The sequence below is a fragment of the Humulus lupulus genome, chromosome 8 (genome assembly GCF_963169125.1).
Source record: "Humulus lupulus chromosome 8, drHumLupu1.1, whole genome shotgun sequence".
NCBI lineage: Eukaryota > Viridiplantae > Streptophyta > Magnoliopsida > Rosales > Cannabaceae > Humulus > Humulus lupulus.
In genome coordinates this window covers 108,948,858-108,966,223 of record NC_084800.1, presented here as the reverse complement: position 1 = coordinate 108,966,223, position 17,366 = coordinate 108,948,858, and positions in this window count along the sequence as shown.

Below are 17,366 nucleotides of genomic sequence, written 5' to 3'. Positions count from 1 at the left end.
TTTACATGTAAATTATAGAGATAATTTTATTAACCAAGCAAAAAAGAAACTTACAAATTATTTTAAAATTATAGTAAAATAATGCATATTTTTTGTTACTTACGATGTCAATAAGATGCTTATTGGTTACTTTTTCATAAAATAAACTTAATTTTTAGACCATATTTTTTATATACATTTTAATTATCTCCAAATCTTATTTGTAGATATCTTATAATAAACAAATGACAAATGTAAATTTCTCTTCTTTTTATTGGGTTCTCATCTGAGGACTAACTCACTTATACTCAAAGCTAGTGTTGTGGCATTTTGTTAATTTAAAGTACAATTAATAAAGAGAATTTACATTGAAAATTGGAATTTAGATTTTTTTTATTACAAAATATGGAAATATCAACATTTCAAAAAAAAAAAAATGTAGTATCTTTTTTAATTCTATTTGTGAATTTTAGACATAGTGAGTACACTCCAATTCTTATTAATTTAGATTTAAAATTCTATTTTTTTTCTTAGTCAATCTAATCTTTTAAATTATATTCATTGTTATAAATAGCACAGCAACAAAATTTTCTGAATGAAAAAAAATAATATAATGTAAAATTTATTTTATTGTTTTGTAAAATTATTTTTCATAAATTTATATTTGAGATGTATTAAAAATTTATGATTTTTTACTTAATTATATATTTTATTATGAAAAACTCAAATTTATCATTTAAAAAATTTTAATTCTCAAATTTTAATAAATAAGATACATAATGTTATTTTACATTTATATTTTTGTAAAAGCCTGTACAAATCAAGGCCTAATATTGAAAAAATATATATTTTTAAAAAAAATTAATATTAATAGTTCTTGTTTTGTGTTTAAGTATACATAAATTTTGCTATTTTTTTTTATTTTAATATGAAGATGTATTAATTTTGTTGTTTACGAATATTTTCGTCAACAAAAAATAAGAGCAATTTAAACGATTATAGAATCTACCTACGTCCATAAATTACTTTTATTGAGAATTTTGAGTTATAGTTTTGAAACTATTTTCCCAGAGTTTTTGAGTACAAGAAGTAAGGTGAAAATATAGAATAACGACCACTTTATTTATAGGACTGGTATCAGATCATCTCTCACATTTTTAGGGAGAAGTTATAAAGTATCTATTTTTAGATTTGAATTACAATCTAAAATATCATTGCTAATATGGTAGCCAAATATCTAATTAATCTCCTAAAAAAGCATAGCAATATTTTAAATTGATAACTACCTTTATCGTGATATCTTTCGCCTTTTGAGCTGACTCATGAGTTGATATCCCTTTGAGCTAAAGTATCAAATTCCTTCCGAGCCAATCCTTTGGTCTTTTTAAAGAAAGTTCCTTACCATTGCTTCAAGCTGATGTCGTTTATTACTATTATCCATTATCGTTTATTTTTGGTAACTTAATTCATAATATCCCTTCCTCTGAGTTTATTTCACATATTTCTCAGGCTGGTCTTGTTGATCTCGAAAATTAGGTATAACATTTGTTATTTTAATAAAGTATGGGTGTAGAAAGATTTAGTTTTATTCAATTTTTTTTATGAAGGGTAATTTGTACCAAATGAAATTTTGAAAAGGGTGTGATTTTTTATTTTACTTTTTAAATGTTATGAGAAGTGTAATTAAAAATGGGGTGCTTAGAGAAATAAAGAGGGTGTGAATAGAAGCACCGTCTAATTATTGGGTAATTGTGGCATGAATACATGTTTTTGTTTCATTACACTTTTATACCAATTTTTTATTTATTTATTTTTTAGGGTAAAACAAACCAACATTATGTTTTAGGTGTAGTTGTAACCACCAATTCAGTTAAGTGTTGTTAAAAGCAAATTAGAATGACACATGTAAAATTATTACTGGTCCATGTCATATTTATTTAAGAAAAAACTAATTAATTTATTTTAAAATGAAAGACTAATTACAAATTATTTTAATTATTAAAAAATCAAACAAAACTAGAAGTAAACATGTTTTTTTCTATTCCAAATCTCTTCCACATTCTTCTTTCACACTGAAAATCTTTTAGACTTCTCATCTTCTCCTCTTTCACAAATGTCATTCATGTCTGCCACTAGGAATGGAAATTTACCTCATCGAGACAAGGCCCGAGGATTCCTCGCCTAAATGGGGAACGAAGGAAGAATTAAGATCATTTTTCATTCGCAATTGTTAAACAGGGTAGGAATAAGGATAGTATTCTCCGCTCCAACGAGGTCAGTTTAATTTTATTTATTTATTTTACATGTTACCTTATGTGTTTTTGTAGCATATTACAATTTTTAGAATTGTAACTAGTTACAAGTATGTTTTTTTTTTTTCATTTAATTTTCTCTATGCGAGATCAAACTAGTGCTATATAGTCAATGAATTAATGGTATGCCTAGTGGCAAATTCGATTTATTCCATCTTTTGTAATATATGTACGTAATCTACCCATACATATACCAGTGTCGACTTATTAAAATAAAAAAGTACTACTCATTGTAGTTAGGATATATATTTTTTGTCAACTCTTTAGCATCAACAAATAGATTAGTTCATTGAAAAAAATATTTGTCTTATTAATCATAATATATATAAATTTATATTTGTTATCATCTATGTGTGTGTGATAAGAAAAACATGCGTAGTATATGAAACATAATATGTCACTGCTTTAACTTAACATGTAGAGCAAACGAGATATTGCAGGATCTCAAGTTAATAATTAATCTGACTAATTCTTACTTCCCTTCTTTTATTGGTGACATAATTTCTATTCTCATTTCTTGTATAGAAGCATGAATGAAAAGAAGAAAAAAAAATTAACTAAAACCTACTACATAAAACATACAATTCTTCATTAAGCTTCCTTAATGCTTTATGCTTAGTATTTGGTTTTACTTAGTCATTTTTGTATAGTGCCATAATAGTAACTGGTTACAACTCTGGAAACTATAATCAGTTACAAAATGACTCTAATAATTGGAACCAATTGCTATGCAATGTTTTACAACTCTAGAAATTGTAATCAGTACAATACCATTCTAAATATTGGAACCAGTTAGTATGTCATGTTTGTAACTGGCAACAACATTTAATATTGTAACCAGTTACAAAACGACTCTAATAATTGGAACCAGTTACTATGCAATGTTTGTAACTGGTTAGGACTCTAAAAATTGTAAATGGTTACAATACCACTCTAAACATTGGAACATGTAACTATGAAAAAATAAATACAAGAAATTAAAGAATTAATTATACTACTTGAAGAAGCATGAAAATTTGGGTCAATGATGCAAAATTTCACGTAATAGATCTCCAGCTACAAAATAATAATAATGATGATAATATATAAACATTAATTAATAACAAATTTAGTTAACATATTTGAGAATGTGTAATTTTCTAAAACTCATTTGTAAAAAAACGCCAGATAAATTATGGTTTTTTGAAAATTAACTTTCTAAAATTTAAACATAAGATAAAACTATATCTATATATATATATAAAGTTTTAAATTCACATATTTTTATAAAATCCCCTATTAATAACTTTTTTATTTTATTTTGGACAATTTTAGTGCTTTAAACTATTAACGTCATATAATATATTATTTTTTATCTAATATATATATATTTAATAAATGGGTCCCCATGGGGATTCTCCGCCCTAATAGGGATTTACCCGTCTTGCCCCCAGCGAGGAATATGCGGGAACATAGGCGAGGATTAAAATGGTTAATGGGGATGGGGATGAGAGGAACACCCCTCGCCAATTTCTCTCCTCGTTTCCATCCCAACGAAGCACTGTAGCCCAGCCCGTGAAGCTTGAGAAGTCACCATCGTCCTTATAGGTTCTCGCTCTTTCTCTCACTCTCCTTCTTTAAAGGAACCATATCTGAGTTCCATTGTAACACCCTACTAATCCAGGATTGTTACACTGTATATTTAAAATTATGTTTTAACTCATTAAGCGAGTTATTTGGACTCAAAAGTGTAATTAACGTTAATTAAAGGGTTAGATATTAATTTTTTTGGTGAAAAGATATAAATTCTTTCATTAAAACTTAAAGTGTATACAAGGGATCCTAAAAAGAGTTTTAAACAAAATATAATTACAGCTAAGGTTACAAAAATAGCGACCTAAGCGACAAAACTGGACTTATACTCTACTTCCCTCAAAAGTATCTTGACCATGGCGACCGATCAGACTGAGTATATGCGCACCGCCCTAGAGCCCTCCAACTCATGGTTGGTCCAACTTCTCTTTGTCCTTTCCTGCACCACTAAGCACCCATGAACCAAGGCCCAACAAGAAAACCCAACAATGCATAACAAGTATTCAACAAGGCACTCCTTGGCCGTGGTCAATTTCTCACCGCCTCTATCTTGGTCGGATCCACCATAATCCCATCCTTACTAAAAATATGACCAAGAAACGTCACTTGAGGTAACTGGAACTAACACTTCTTGAACTTGGCATATAACCTGTGTTCCCTCAACCTCTGTAATACCAAACGAAGATGTTGCTCGTGTTCTGTCTCTGATTGAGATTATATCAGAATGTCATCGATGAACAAAATCACGAACCTATCCAGATAGTCCTTGAACACCCTATTCATCAAATCCATGAACGCTACTGGGGCATTGGTCAGTCCAAAGGACATAACCAAAAACTCATAATGTCCGTACCTCGTGCGACATGCTATCTTCAGAATATCCTCATATTTGATCCTCATTTGATGATAACCAGATCGAAGATCAATCTTTGAAAACACTACCTTACCCTACAACTGGTCAAACAAGTCATCAATCCTAGGAAACAAATACTTATTCTTGATGGTCAACTTATTCAGTTCCCAGTAGTCGATACACATTCTTAACAACCCATCTTTCTTCTTCACAAACAACACTGGTGCACCCCACGATGAGAAGCTAGGTCTGATGAATCCCAAGTCAAGTAACTCCTACAATTGAACCTTCAATTCTTTTAATTCCACCGATGCCATTATGTACTACGCCTTAGATGTGGCAGTAACCCAGATAGATCATCTGGGAACACATCTAGAAACTCACAGACCAATCTAGTCTCGTCTGGTTCAATTGGTACATCCTTCGTGGTGTCTACCACACTAGCTAGGAATCCTATGCAACCTCTTTGCAATAGGTCTCTAGCCTTCTGTTCCAAGATCATAGGAATGTGAGACCCATTCACAACACCTACAAATACAAATGGGTCCTCTCCCTCAGGCTCCCATCATCATTTTGCAATCTATGGTTGCCCCATACTTAGCCAATCAATCCATACCCAGAAACATATCAAAATCATCCAAAGTTAACTCAATCAAGTCTACAGACAACTCCCTACTATATACCTCTACCGGTAATGATCTAACCCATCTCCTAGAGACTACCAATTCCACACTAGGTAGCAAAGTGTTAGGAAAATATTGTTTTTCCTCAATGGAAATGATTATAATATTACAACTCTATGCAATAATATTACAAGTAAATATAGATTGATTAAATAAGGTTACAACTCTATAACTAAAAATACAAATAAACTAAAGAAAGGAAGAAGATGATGATGAAGAAGAGAATAGTGAGAATACAACTCTAAGCAAAAGATTACAAGTAAAATAAAGTGTTTAGACCAAATGAAAAGATTACAACTCTTAAACAAAATATACAAGTAAATAGAACAAGAGAATAAGAAGAAAAGCAATAGAATAAAAAGAAGAACAGAAATACAATCAAACTCTCACTTACACAACCTAAGTGAACAGGATTGAGGATCATCAACTTGAACAAGGTTTAAAACCTTTGTCCAAAAGCTTATTTCCCCCTAACTCAAGCACTAAGGGATCTCTCTCAGATATTGGAAAAGATTTATGGAATTATCAAGCCTCAATGTGTTTTTAGCCAAGTGCTCTAGTGGATAGAAAAGTTGTGTCTTACAAGTGAGCTATAGGCTCCTATTTATAGAGTTTAGAGACACCCTTTGAATTTCAAATTCCACCAACCCCCATGGCTGTTACCAATGTTTAATTGGATTAATATTGAATTAAAAAAGAGATTTGGAAGTTATTTGGGTTTTTTGAGCCGTTTAACAAAGATTGAAAAAACTGAAAATTTGGTCAGTTTTGGCTTGTGGCCGCGGCCACTGGTCTCTGACCCACAGACTGCGGCCACTGACCAAATTCAACACAAAAAATGTGCTGTTTTTTCAAACGGTTCCAAACCCTCCCAAATGATTTTGTAACTCCAAAAACACATTATTAGGGTTAAAATCATATCTCTAAAAGCCATATCACATATGGCTTTATGAAATTCATCTCAATATTGTGTAACAACAATTTACACAATAAATGGTAATATTTGGAAGTTACAAATTTGTAAAACCAAATATGTTACATTATTTGGATATATCTCATATATCTAAATATTGTAACTCTCTATTATATGTTACAATATGTGACACACTTTGTCACATTTATTTAATCTAAAAACATTATATTATAATATAATATAATTTTACATTATATTATAAAATAATATAACATTCCCCCACAAGATTAAATAGTTATCTATTGTAACACTTATTTAATCAATCATTATATTTTGAAATATAACATATCCTCCACTTGATTAAATAAGAACTCTCTCTTATAGGAGTCATTGCATTAGTGCATAAAGTAAAGTGTTTTTCAACTTGAACTTTACTATAGTGTAATTATCACAAAATTTGTCAAAAATTAGGTTGCACTAGGCATTGAACCATCTTTTCATGATGACAAATCGGTGATAACACACACACCTTTGCGATGTTCACTTGAGACCTCTATGTCTCGCTTTGCACCGTTAATGGCCATGTGCACTTTCCATTCATGGACGTTCTTGAGAATACTCCCAATTCTCATGAGAGGCGGCACCACCCCTAGGTCCATATAGGTAGAATTCTTACAGTATTTTGTTACCAAAAATACTTTTCTTTACAAGACTGAACTCTATTAAAAAACCTTTCGGTTTTAACCCTCCACTTGGTAACACACAAGTACTCAATATCTCAGATGAGACTTGTTTTGAATACAACTAATATTCACTTGATTGACTTGTTATTACCTATTGAACCTAACACTAGTTGAATAACTAGTGTTAAGATAGGTTACCATTAATCGTGAATCTCTTTAGGGAGTTTAAGTCCCATCCCTCGAGATGATGCAACCACTAAATCCCTCGTTAGTGGCTTAGTGAAAGGATTCGCCAGATTTTCACTTGTTCTCACATAGGATATTGAGATGACTCATCTTTGAATCAATTCTCTTACATATCCATGTCATAGACTTCCCATTATACACTCCGCTGTATGCTCTAGCCAATGTCGCTTGGCTATCACAATGTATCGATATAGTAAATATATTATCTTTGATTAGGGGAATCTCTATCAACAGATCCCTTAACCATTCGGCCTCTTTGCCGGTAGCAGCTAGAGCTATGAACTCTGCTTCCATAGTGGAATGAGATATACAGGTTTGTTTCTTCGAGCCCCAAGAAATTGCACCTACACCAAGTGTAAATACCCAACCAGTTGTGGACAAGTTGTCCCCAAGATTGGATATCCAACTTGCATCTTTACATCCTTCTAATATCGAAGGAAATTTAGAGTAGTGAAGACTTAGTCCTTTGGTTTTCTTGAGATAACCTAGGACTCTTCCAATTGCCTTCCAGTGATCCACACTTGGATTACTTATAAACCTACTAAGTTTACTTACCGCAAATGATATATTAGGTCTAGTACACTGGGCAGCGTACATAAGACTCCCTATAGCACTAGCGTACTCCAATTGAGCCACCGCTCTTCCTTCATTCTTCTCTAGTTTTACACTATGATCGAATGGAGTATTGGCATCTTTAACCTTGAGATGGTTACATTTGTACAATACTTTCTCAACATAGTGGGCTTGCCCTAACGCAAAACCCCCACTATGTTTCTTTACTTTGATACCGAGTATGGTATCAACTTCTCCAAGATCTTTCATCTTGAAGGTTGATGATAGAACCCTCTTCGTTTCATCTATCCCTTTCATGCTATTACTTAGAATAAGCATGTCATCCACATATAAGCAAACAATGATCACATATCCCTTACAAGTTTTGGAATACAAACACTTGTCTCCATTGTTATGTCTAAACCCATTAGACATAATGGCTTGATCAAATTTCTCATGTCATTGCTTAGGAGCTTGTTTCGATCCATATAAGGATTGTACAAGTCTACAAACTTTATGTTCATATTTTGGTAGGACAAACCCTTCGGGTTGTTCCATATAGACCTCCTCATTGAGGTCACCATTAAGGAATGCCGTTTTGACATCCATTTGATGAACATACAAGTTGTGTATAGAAGCTAAAGCGAACAAAATTCTTATAGAAGTTGTTCTTGCAACAGGCGCATATGTATCGAAATCATCGATACCCTCTTTTTGCCTAAACCCTTTAGCTACTAATCTAGCTTTAAAGGTTTGGATAATGCCGTCACTGTGGTATTTTCTCCTAAATACCCACTTACACCCAATTGGCTTAGACTCCGGTGGGTGGTCCACCAATTCCCAAGTGTTATTGGAAAGAATGGAATCCATCTCATCATTGATGACTTCTTTCCAAAATGCACTATCTCTCGATTGCATAGCTTCTCTATAAGTCTTAGGATTATTCTCAACGAGAAGTACAATAGGAATTTTCCTAATGACTTCCTCTCTATTTCATTCTACCATGTAGAATGAAATTCGTTGAGAATCTATCTCATCCACTACTAGACTTTTATGATTTTTAAGCCTTTGACTTCTTCTAGGTTCAAATGGTTGCTTTACATCCTTTTGAGAGTTCTCCTCTTGAGAATCAACTTTGGATGTAGAAGCTTGAGAATTGTTCTCATATAACAAATTCTCCTTTAGAGATGTTGAAGCTTGAGAATTGTTGTCACATAACATATTCTCAAAAAATTCAACTTCTCTAGATTCAATCATTATGTTAGACTCTAAGTCTAATAGCCTATAAGCTTTACTATTGTTGGCATAACCAACAAAAGCACACTTTATGGCTCTTGAACCTAACTTTGTTCTATTAGGTTCGTTTTTCTTGCAATATGCAAGACACCCCCACACTTTGAAGTACCCTATGTTGGGTTTTCTTCCTTTCCATAGCTCATATGGAGATATCTCATTTTTCTTCATCGATATTCGATTAAGAATGTGACAAGCGGTTAAAAGTGCTTCACCCCATAAGTTGAAGTTCAACTTAGAAAACACCAACATAGAATTTATCATCTCTAGATAAGTCATATTTTCCCTTTCGGCAACACCATTGTGTTGTGGTGTATAAGGTGCAGTGCACTCATGAATTATACCATTTTCTTCACAAAATGTATTGAATTCATTGGAGAAGTATTCTCCTCCTCTATCACTTCTTAGCACCTTAATATTTTATTTAGTTTATTTTCAACTTCTAATTTATACAATTTAAAAGCATCAAAAGTTTCATCTTTATGCTTTAAAAGAAACACATAGGTATATCTACTAAAATCATCTATAAAAGTAAGAAAATACCTTTTACCACCTCTAGTTAAAACACCATTTAATTCACAAAGATCACTATGGATTAAATCTAGTAAATTAGATGATCTTTCTACACTAGGAAATAGTTTCTTAATCATTTTAGCCTTAACACATGTTTCACATTTACCATAGTTTTTAATATTGCATGCAATCATACCACATTTTACTACTTTTTCATGGTAGAAAAACCTATATGCGATAGTCTAAGATGCTACAAAAATAAAGAATCATACTCAACAATATAGGCGGAATTAACATTTTTATTGATAACATTGAAAGTTACATCATTGGTGCACAATTTAACCATACCCTCACAAGAGTACCCCTTTCCCAAAAATACATTTGATTTGGTAAGTATAAGTTTACCGGACTCAAAAACGGCCTTAATGCCGGGCTTTCCAAGCAAATCACCACTTACCAAGTTTCTACTCATTTCGGGAACATAAAGTACATTCACTAACGTAACTTTCTTGCCGGAGGTGAAGTAGACTTCAATAGTACCTTTGCCAAGTACCTTGAATTTTCCCTCATTGCCCATTTGAATCTCATGATTGCCCTTTGACTCTTCAAAGGTCTTGAACAATGATTTTTCATAGGTGACATGGACGGTGGCACAAGTATCATACCACCACCCTTTCACCTTGCCTTGGACCGCATTCATCTCACTAAGGGTAGCAACTATGTTTTCCTCTTGAATTGCGTTCACCTTAAGTCCTTGTTGGTCTTTTCTATGTCTACACTCTCTAGCATAGTGACCCTTTTTCCCACACACAAAGCAAGGACCTTTCTCGCCCTTAAATTTGTTTGGGTTGGTTTTTGGACCCAAAGGTTTCTCATTACCTTTTTTCCCTTTGTTTTTGGGATGTTTTGGTTGTGACACCGCATTTGCTTTGAAAGTCTCTCCATTAGACCCCTCCACAAGTTTATCTCTACATATCGATTCCTCTTCGATTCGAATATGTTTTTAGATTTCCTCTAAAGAATAATCCTCATTTTTATGAATGATTCTTTTCCTATAGCTCTTCCAAGTTGGTGGTAATTTAGCCATTATAGCACCAACTTGAAAGGCCTCGGGAAGCTCAATCTTTAACACTTTCAATTTATTAACAATAATTTGCAATTCATGAATTTGAGGAAGAATAGGTTTATCACTAAAAAATTTGAAATCGAAGTATTGAGATATCAAAAACTTTTTGGCACCTTCTTCTTCCGCCTTAAACTTTTTCTCAAGTGCATCCCATATCTCCTTGGCCGATTTGGTCTCGGTGTAGAGGTCATAGAGCCTGTTGGATAGGGCGTTGAGGATATGACCCATACAGAGAAGATTGTCCTCCTCCCTCTTCCTTCTCTTCTCCACCTCCTCGGGAGTGTCTTTGTCGGATGGCTCGGCCAGAGGTGCCAAGGAAGACTCAAGGATGTAGGTGATTTTGAGAGTGGTTAAAAGAAACCTCACATTGTCTTGCCACCTAGTAAAATTGGATCCATCAAACCTATCCAATCTCACTAGGTCTTGGTTCATGATCTTGATTGTCTCCCCTTCCATTGAAACAAAAAAGGGATAAGCTTTTGAATGTTAGGAAAATATTGTTTTGCCTCAATGGAAATGATTATAATATTACAACTCTATGCAATAATATTACAAGTAAATATAGATTGATTAAATAAGGTTACAACTCTATAACTGAAAATAAAAATAAACTAAAGAAAGGAAGAAGATGATGATGAAGAAAAGAATAGTGAGAATACAACTCTAAGCAAAAGATTACAAGTAAAATAAAGTGTTTAGACCAAATGAAAAGATTACAACTCTTAAACAAAATATACAAGTAAATAGAACAAGAGAATAAGAAGAAAAGCAATAGAATAAAAAGAAGAACAGAAACACAATCAAACTCTCATTTACACAACCTAAGTGAACAGGATTGGGGATCACCAACTTGAACAAGGTTTAAAACCTTTGTCCAAAAGCTTATTTCCCCCTAACTCAAGCACTAAGGGATCTCTCTCAGGTATTGGAAAAACTTTCTGGAATTATCAAGCCTCAAGGTGTTTTTAGCCAAGTGCTCTAGTTGATAGAAAAGTTGTGTCTTACAAGTGAGCTATAGGCTCCTATTTATAGAGTTTAGAGATACCCTTTGAATTTCAAATTCCACCAACCCCCATGGTTGTTACCAATGTTTAATTGGATTAATATGGAATTAAAAAGGAGATTTGGGAGTTATTTGGGTTTTTTGAGCCGTTCAATAAAGATTGAAAAAACTGAAAATTTGGTCAGTTTTGGCCTGTGGCCGCGGCCACTGGCTCTGACCCACAGGCCGCGGCCACTGACCAAATTCAGCACAAAAAATGTTCTGTTTTTCCAAACGGTTCCAAACCCTCCCAAATGATTTTGTAACTCCCAAAACACATTATTGGGGTTAAAATCATATCTCTAACAGCCATATCACATATGGCTTTATGAAATTCATCTCAATATTGTGTAACAACAATTTACACAATAAAGGGTAATATTTGGAAGTTACAAATTTGTAACACCAAATATGTTACATTATTTGGATATATCTCATATATCTAAATATTGTAACTCTCTATTATATGTTACAATATGTGACACACTTTGTCACATTTATTTAATCTAAAAACATTATATTATAATATAATATAATTTTACATTATATTATAAAATAATATAACACAAAGTCCCAAACCCCAAAGCATACAATTCACAAGGTCTACAAAGTCTGTCTATCACTCTACTGGATACAAATGAATGCGTAGAACTAGAGTCAATCCAGTATAAGAGGAGCCAGTGCTAGAAATTTGACATGTACCTACCGAGGGACTAGCCTCTGCCTTTGACTGCGTCAATGTGAACACTCAAGCTGTAACCAAGTATTCACCCCTCTTTGGTTCCTCATTCTTCGACTGCAGGCAGTCATTCTTGAGATGTCTAACCACACCACACAAGAAACTTACCTTGGCATGACATTCTCCCAAGTGCCGTCTCCTACATCGAGCACACTCTGAATAACTTCTCTAGTTTCCACCTTCACTCTGGTGACCACCCTGAGTGCTTGTAAACCTCTTGTCTGAACCGGGGGGTACTAATTGTGTCTATGGTCTTCCTTTTCTGATCATTGGGACCTCCGCCCCCAGTATACCTAGTAAATGGAGGTATCACCCTTCGAGCCTTATGCCTCGTAGTGCCCTCTCTCCAGTTCTTGTCCTTAGCACCCTCAGTAGTAAGGGCCTTCTCTACCACCTAAACATAAGTGGTCACTTTAGGCACCGAGGTAATTCTAACGCCCCAGGCTATCATAGAGTTTAGCCCCCAAACAAACCTTTCCTTCTTGGTCACATCAGTCAGTACCAAGTCAGAGGCAAACTTGGCCAACCTATCAAACTTCAGAGCGTACTATGTCATTGGCATGTTACCCTGAGCCAAATTCACAAACTCATCCATCTTCATAGTTCAAACTACGCCATTTTAGTTCTTCTCATCAAACAACTCATTGAATTTTCCCCAGTTCATCACAGCTACATTCCGGGTTCGGGAGACTACCTCCCACCAAATTCGGGCATCATCCCACCATATATACATGGCATAGGCCACCCTTTCGTTACTTTCCACCCTCATGAAGTCAAGGAAGGAGGTGATCATGCTCATCCACTACTCAGCCCTAAGTGGATCTGGGCCTCCCTCAAAGGTTGGAGGGTGTTATTTCCTAAACATCTCATATAATAGTTCCCACCTGTTTTAAACCTATGGTTGTCCCAGAACTGGTACCTCTACATGTGGTGCGGGCGGAGCAGCGTTCCTTGACAGAACTTGTTGTCTCAGCTGCGTGAGCTCTTCTTCCTGCCTTTGAAGTCTTGCTTGCATATTAGAATGCACTTGCTTCCAATCCTGAGGGGCAAGTGGAAGGTTCTAGCCCTGATTATCATCTATAGCCTCGATATACTCGCCACAGAGTTTGCTTGATCACCTTGGACGCATAGCTTCCAAGTATGTCTACAATCATTGACTTGGCTTATCAGGCAATGATAACATATCTAAAAACTGTACCATGGTCCAAACCGAGCAAAATAAAGCATACACATGCAACAACAGTGCTAATAAGCATTTCTTTCATATACACCTAGCATTCAAGGGCCAAGCCCTAACAGTATATTTCCTGCTCCCTATTCTAGCATTCAGATAAGGCATATATCTCACTTAAGCAGTTAAACACGTATTCAACACATTAGTTATCGATATCGGTGTTCGTGGTGTGGGTGGTGCGGTTTTTCTCTAATTTTTTGGACTGCATCGCAAAAATGCGGTGTGGTGTGGTGTGGTGTGGTGCGATGTGGTGTGGTGCGGTGCGATGTGGGCGGTTTATACTTATTGCCAAATAATTTAACAATTAAATATTATAATTAAGAAAGATTCATAATAAATCTGATAACCATAGAGTGTTTAACAAAATAATTAAAAGTACAACAAGCTAATAAACTTTAAGCAAAACAATAAAAATATAACAAACTAATAACAAAGAAAAAATATAATATAAAAGTAAATATATTTTAATTAAGAAGGAATATATTTAAATTGAAGTAGAATATGTGTTAGCATCCTATGAAACATTATATATTTTTTTAGATAATGTGTATATTATATTAAACTATATAAATATCTATGCATTAACTTTAAATGTAGTAAAATAGAAAAAAATAATATAAAAAGTTAATAAATATAATGATGCGGTGCGGTGTGGTTTGAACCGCATTTATAAAATTTAAAACCGCAAACCGCACTGCACCACATGGTTTGACAAAAATACAAATTGCAACCGCACCGCGAAGGGTTCTAAACCGCAAATTGCGGTGCAGTGTGGTGCGGTGTAGGCGGTTTGTGCGGTGTGGGCGGTTTTATGAACACCCCTAGTTACCTAATCGTGAGTCGAGCTTGTCTTTAGCAGCGAGCGTACATATTCAGCCCATCTTCATGAACCCTAAAGCCTTTGCGGCTCTGATACCAAGTTGTAACAGCCTACTAATCTAGGACCGTTACACTATGTATTTAAAATTGTGCTTAACTCGTTAAGCGAGATGTTTGGACTCAAAAGTGTAAATAATGTTAATTAAAGGGTTATGTATTAATTTTTTTTGTGAAAATATATAAATTCTTCCATTAAAACTTAAAGTGTATACAAGAGGTCCCAAAAATAGTTTTAAACAAATTATAATTACAACTAAGGTTACAAAAATAGTCGACCTAAGCGACAAATTTGGACTTATACTCAAATTCTTTCAAAAGTATCTCGACCGTAGCGCTCGAGTAGGCTAAGTATATACACACCGTCCTAGAGCCCTCCAACTCATGGTTGGTCCAACTTCCCTTTGCCCTTACGTGCACCACAAAACACCTGTGATCCAAGACCCAGCAAGAAAACCCAACTAGGCATAACAAGTATTCAATTATACATAAACATCAAATGCATGCTTCATAGATTACAAACACACTCAAGTCAATTTTCCAACAAGTTATATGACCTATGCCGAATAAGTGCGTAACGTACCCCCACAATGGCCCTGCCATAACGACCTACATTTTGCATGATTATCGCCGATTACTGCCCCTTGCCGACCAATCACAAACTATTATAAAACAATAGAAGCAACAGATGAAATTATAGAACAAAGATATATAATTATAATCAGAATCAGTGCACGGTTATAACCACATTCAAAAGTCAGGGCCTACGCCCTATTCCTGGTGTATGTGCCAATTTTTTTACCTTGAGTCTTGTGCTGAAGACAGAATGACCTCGAGTGTGATATTTTTCTCGAGCCTTGTGGAAACCCTGGTCACAACATAAATTGTACGTTCATTAGGGACTATGTCTAGTAACGGGCTCCAAAACTAAGCCCTAGCTCTTGAGACCTCCGATTCTAAACATCCAGGTAATGGGATCAGCCCTGGAGCCCCCAAGTGGGTCCTTAAATCAGATCCTCTAAGTTTCGAGCCTAATTCCCCAAAACAAAAAAAGTAGTAACCTAAAGATGAACCTATGCTACGACGCCGATCCATTGGCCCCATGGCGGATAGAAAGAAATGTTAGGAAAATATTGTTTTGCCTCAATGGAAATGATTATAATATTACAACTCTATGCAATAATATTACAAGTAAATATAGATTGATTAAATAAGGTTACAACTCTATAACTGAAAATACAAATAAACTAAAGAAAGGAAGATGATGATGATGAAGAAGAGAATAATGAGAATACAACTCTAAGTAAAAGATTACAAGTAAAATAAAGTGTTTAGACCAAATGAAAAGATTACAACTCTTAAACAAAATATACAAGTAAATAGAACAAGAGAATAAGAAGAAAAGCAATAGAATAAATAGAAGAACAGAAACACAATCAAACTCTCACTTACACAACCTAAGTGAAGAGGATTGGGGAACACCAACTTGAACAAGGTTTAAAACTTTTGTCCAAAAGCTTATTTCCCCCTAACTCAAGCACTAAGGGATCTCTCTCAGATATTGGAAAAACTTTCTGGAATTATCAAGCCTCAAGGTGTTTCTAGCCAAGTGCTCTAGTGGATAGAAAAATTGTCTTACAAGTGAGCTATAGGCTCCTATTCAGTGACGGAGCCAGAAATTATGCTCAGTGAGGGCTTGGACAAATATTAATTCGAAACTAACAAAAATAACTAATAAATTGTCTTTATAAATTTTCATGTTCAACAAAATAAAATAGGACACTGTCATAGAAAATAAAATAAAAATTACAATCTGCCTCGACGGGTTTTCATGTTTTGAAATCGTTGCATGATGACTTCATTGTCAAGGCTATTGAAAATGTCTTTTTCAATGTACACAAGTAAACAATCATTCATCCATTGATCTCCCATTCGATCACGCAATCTATTTTTCAAAATATTCATAGAAGAAAATACTCTTTCCACCGTAGTAGTAACAACAGGTAGAATCAATGCCAATGTAATAAGTCGATACACCAGTGGATAGACAATATTTTTCTTTGTCTCGACCATTTTTTGAGCAAGATCTCCAATACTTTTCAAACCCAAGAACTTCTCAGTAGTACGTACATCAATAATGTAAGTTTCAAGTTGATCATCGAGTATCATAAGCTCAAAAGTAGAAAAGTCTTTGGGATAATACTCAGCAAACCGGACCAACATTTTTTTTGTCAAAAGCTACAAATGAATCACCAGGGCACAAAGAAGCTAAACAAAATAATTGAAGAAATGCAAATAGAAGAAAAAAATCAATCACTAACAGAAATTGAAAAACAAAAGAAAGAAAAACAAAATGAACTACTTTGTTGTGTTATTTAAACCATTTATTATATTAAAAAAAAGTAAAGGAAAGAAAGAAGAAGTTACTCACTTTTGCAATTTGTTGTGCTATTTTCTAAGACCCTTTTGAATTTTGGCTCACACTTGCCTCACCAACCAAGAACGTATGGGCTTGCTATCCAGTTCAAAGGTTTTTTTTTTGAGATGATAGCTTGCTCTCAAAGTTTATTTTATTTGACTGTAAAAATTTTGGTCTGAGAAGGAAGGTTCTAGAGAATTTGAAGAGACTTCCTATAAAAGAAAAAAAATAAAATCTAATAGCCTAATAGGAAACAAATAGAACCGTACAATTGCTTGGGTATTAAATATATAATTATCAATTTATTAGGCTGGGTTTGGTTTGAAATAAA